The 4,993-nt window shown below is 33.4% G+C and overlaps 1 long non-coding RNA gene across 1 annotated transcript; it reads right to left on the reverse strand.

Annotated features, from left to right (window-relative positions):
• Positions 1-2,971: 2,971 nt before the first annotated feature.
• Positions 2,972-4,581, reverse strand: LOC127091173 (uncharacterized). Its single transcript, XR_007791880.1, has 2 exons — positions 4,412-4,581; positions 2,972-3,362 (listed from the first exon to the last, which is right to left on the reverse strand). It is a non-coding gene; the product is annotated as an uncharacterized LOC127091173 (long non-coding RNA).
• Positions 4,582-4,993: the final 412 nt, after the last annotated feature.

The raw sequence follows: 4,993 nt of genomic DNA on the forward strand, positions 1-4,993 counted from the left end.
ATGCTAAACTAGTCCCAAGAAGATGAGGGCAAATTTTGAGGTGTTACACTTAGCAGAATCAACATCACCAAAATAAATTGCAAATGAACAAGTACAACGAGGAATGGGTGATAATTTTTGAGTTTATCCCAAAACAATTTCAATTAAGTAAAGTATTTAGATACGTCGAGAATACCTTGGCGAAAGCGATAAGTTTTTCTTGTATGTCTGAGATGCGAAATATATCGCTATATGAAAACCTAATTCGGAGATTCTTCTAAACACCAGAAGCAGTCTCAATCCATATAAAATACTTCGGAATCGAATCATAAACTGATCGATGAATCCATGAAAGAACCATGATGTTGCAGCGAGTCTATTGAGCAACTAGTGGATTGGAAGCAGCTGGTTTGGAAAACATACCGTCAAAGAATTTTTCCTTGTTCTTAGAAATTTACATGGTATGCATTGAGCGTGACCACGTGTGGTAGTTCTTGTTGTCCAATGGATGAGCAACAATAATCAGTGCATGGCTTTCATTCAGATGCAAATAGTAGGGATTTGCAGAGTTTGTTGCAAAATTGGAAAAGCTCTGGCGATCCATGAAAAAGGAAGAAAATAGTTCAAGAATGTGATCAATGAGGTAAGTTCAATTCAAATCAGAACAGAAAAGAAGAAAGATTGGTCACCATAGCTCATTGAGCTCTGATACCATGTTGATGTAACAAACCCAACTCAATTCGAGAAGAATAAGTTTTTCAATAGAATAAAATTTTGTTTTCTTTTTATACAAAGTGAGTACATGGGTTGGATATATACCTATACATTACAAGGATAAGCTTAGAAATAATTAACTATTCTAACTACCTCTAACTGTTTCCCTAACCAATTATTGTATACTTAATTAGCTAGGGTGATAGACACACCATCAATACATCACCAATACCTTAGTCATGTCTTTAAAAATTGGTCTCAGATATAAAAGGACTAAAATTTAGAAAAAAAACAAATTAAAAGGACTAAAAAACCAAATTTTAAAATATGCATACCAAAAGTCAAAGAGATGAAATTAGAGGGACCAAAATTGCAATTAAACCTTAACTTTTTGTAACCTTAGAATTTAATATAGATAACGGTTTTTTGTTCCAACATGTCATTCCCCCAAATTTGCCCTAACTTTTTCTCACTTCATCTGCATACTCTTACCCTAATCATTTATCATAAGATCATTCATCTGCATTTGCATTTTTCAAATAAAAATCATTGATTCAAAGGTTTCTTGTTATTTATGGTGAAAAGCATTGAATTGGAAAAGGAAGTTAGTTCATGAGCTAGGGTTTATATGGTGCACTTGTGAATCAAGCCTATGGGACCATTGTGCTACACTTGGCTTTGGATGTTTAATCTCTTGACCTAAGTCTTAGGGAAACCCTAATTTTGGTCTAGACATGATTACATTGGATTACATCATGGACATATGAAATTGGAAGTCTCGTGAAAGTTTGACTTTGGTAAGCAAATTCAATAATGAGAGGTTGACTTTTTGTTAACCAATTTCTTCACGGGACCTTTTGCATATTAGTCATTTTGTGCCATAAATAGTTGATCAAAGTCAAACTAAATACTAATCCTTCATTGGTTTTCATCCTCTTTGATTCTCCATTTTGTGCCATCAAGTTCTTCAAGTTATCTAAAATTTCTTCAAGTTATCTAAAATTTCTTCATGCCCATTCTTGATCATGCCTTGCCAAATCTTGATGATGCCATGCCAAGCCAAGTTTCACCCTACCAAATGAACAACAGCCCTACAACAAGGAGAATGAGTTAGCATCATACACAACCTTACCCTACAATTCATGTACATATATAAACCAAGTCATGACATTCAATGCACAAACATATACAAATGCATATACAAAGTCCAACATCACATATACACACACAATGCACCCTGTCATCAATATCTCATTTTTAGTACTAGCAAGTCAAGCATAAAATAAGTTGAATTGCATACCTCATTAACATACACGCAATTGCTTTCATTCAATTAGCATACCATGTGACAAATTCAACAATCAAGAATAAGTCTTTCATTCATATAATCATACATCAACACCTTCTTATTCCTTTGTTTAACATAACCGTTTTGCGTAGCTAACATTGTCTCTAACCCAACTCAACATAACAACTCGAAATTCCATTTAGCATTGCTAACTCCTAACTAATTCAAATAATATAACAGTTAAAACCTTTTTCTAACTCCTAACTAATGTCAAAGTTGTCACATACATCAACAATATCCAACTAGTTTCTAACTTCTACAAACTCATGTTATCTAACAGTTCATTTCAACTAATATAACTAACTCTTGCTAACTTAATCAACACAATTAACTAATTCCACATTAATTCACTAACAGTTCAAACCATAACTGACAATAATTCAAACATCCTACCAACTGTCATACCCCAAAATTTGCCCTACATTTTTTTCATTTCATCTGGCCCATGGCTTATTTCATTTGCATATTCACATGCCCTAATCATCCATCATAAGACATTCATTTATAATTTCATTTCTCAAAATAACATCATTGATTCAAAGTTTTCTTGTTATTTAAGATACAAGGCACTAAGTTATGATTTGCAAGCTTATGGTTATTTTGCTTCATCTTGACATTATGGATTGTGGGCACAACAAGTTGGTGGCTGATCTTTGTTCTTGACTAGAATCTTTGTGGAACCCCAATATTTGGTTTATGGTCTTTGGTTATGTTGGATTGCATCATGGCATTGAATTTTGATGTTACTTGCAAGTTTGACTTTGGTCAAAGTCAACCATGGGAGGTTGACTCTTGTTGACCAACTTATTTTGGAGCATTTCACAATTTAGTTCATTGGCTATCGTTTTTTATTCAAGATATGACAATGTAAGACCAAGTCGCATCCAATACAAGATTCATTCAAATTCAAATATGAAAACAAATTCAATCTTGGAGGGGAAAAGAACTTTCATGAAGTATAAGACATACAATCCAATTTAAGGGCCAATTTCCATCACAAACCCTTCAAAAAATTTATTACAAAAGAGTCAAGAATCAAATTACACAAAATTTACATATTTTGACATAGAGTTGACTTTTAGTCAACTGTTGACTTTTAGTCAAAGAGTTGACCAAAGTCAACCAACTATCCTAAAACCCTATCCTACTTGTTTCCACATCCTCATGAGTCTTCCATGATTGAACTTCCAAGTCTTCAAGTCTCCAACCACGATCCATGACTTATTCTATGCCTTGCCATTTTATAATCCTTCCCCAAGCCTCCATGCCTTGACCAAAACTTTCATGAGCATATCTTCATTTCAAGTCATTCCTACCAACACTACATAAGCACCAAACAGTTCAAACATAGCCACAACCATACACAATCCAGCATATAAGAAGACAATGCATCCAAATAACAAAAAAAAACAAGATATCATGTTACTAACCCATTAACCAAAATGGTTGACCGATTAATCTTACGAAACATTAACAGTACCAGTTCAAAACCATATCATTTAGCTCCTACCATGACAGTCCCTAATAAAATCTATACATAATAAGTTTAGCATAATTCTAGCATTGCATTTATAATACTACCATGCTGACCATTAAAACTTCAAAACTCTATCAGTCCAAATAAATATGCCCATAGCAAGCCAAACTATTTTCAATTGACACTAACAGTTCAAGCCTCAACTCAACATAATCAACATCTAACTGGCAGCCAAACATTCAAAGTCACTTAACATCATTTCAACAATCGAGTTAACCATCCTAACTCAATTAAGACATTAACAATTCAGTTAGAATTAACAGTTAACCTTTCTTTTAACTAACCCTTTTCAATTGATCCAACGTTTTCATTAATTCAAATCAACTCAACAAGTATTTCACAGTCACATTCAATCCCATAACAGTTTTAATGCAGTTAGTTATCATTTCATTAACATCATTCAAAAGGAAAATTTTAACTGATTTCTAACAATTCAACATCAAACTAACTTTCACAAAAATACATTAACATAGCAATAACTTACTAATCATCTCAAATTTCACTAGTATCTCTAAAATCAGCCCTAGTTTCATATCAGTTTGGCCTACTCATTGAAATTTCCTAACTCAGTCACTAACACCAACCGGTTACTCCATCCACTAACTAATTCTAATAAACCTCACAATTATCACTAATTGCAAATTGAATAACACTTCTAATAGTGAAACTAAAAGAGTTACACTCTCTAACTAATTTCCTCATAGATTTAACTAACTGAAATGGTGATTTAACCCCTAACAACCACAACCCAAACTGAGCTAAACAATTACACCAATTCACTATATATAATCACAATTCATCTTCAGTTTCAAGGAATGGGATCACCAGCTTACCTGATTGAAGGTTTTGTGGTCTTCTCTGCATCTCCATTAGCTTCACCTTCAACAACATATTTGAAAAGGAGAGAGAGCAGTAGTGCAAGATGGAAGATGGGAGTGAATCATGTTGAAGGGAGTTCCATTTAAACTCCCTTTGTCCTTGAACGTTGGGCCTAATCCCAACACAACATGAGGCCCATGGCTCTACTACTCACACGCTCCTGATTTTTTACACACCTCCTTTTTGAACCTCGCAACAACTTTGGGCCTTCAGCATCAGGCCCAACGCCCTGTTTTCTTAACACACATCCTCCCTTAAGGCCAATGCACCCCCATTGCATAATTAATTTATTCATTGGCTAATTTTTCTTTCTTTTATTTCTTTAATTCTTTTGACACATTTTAATTCCTGAAAAATACATAGAAAGACTTATTAAAACACATTGAAAAATAATACATGTTAGATTTTAATTAGGCTTTAATTATAATTAATCTTAGAATTTCTCTTTAATATTCAATTCATTAGAGATTAGGGTATTCATGTTAATTCCAAATTTTAATGCTTTTAGTCTTCAGATCAATCCATGTGCTTAATAT

This window comes from Lathyrus oleraceus, chromosome 6 (genome assembly GCF_024323335.1).
Source record: "Lathyrus oleraceus cultivar Zhongwan6 chromosome 6, CAAS_Psat_ZW6_1.0, whole genome shotgun sequence".
NCBI lineage: Eukaryota > Viridiplantae > Streptophyta > Magnoliopsida > Fabales > Fabaceae > Lathyrus > Lathyrus oleraceus.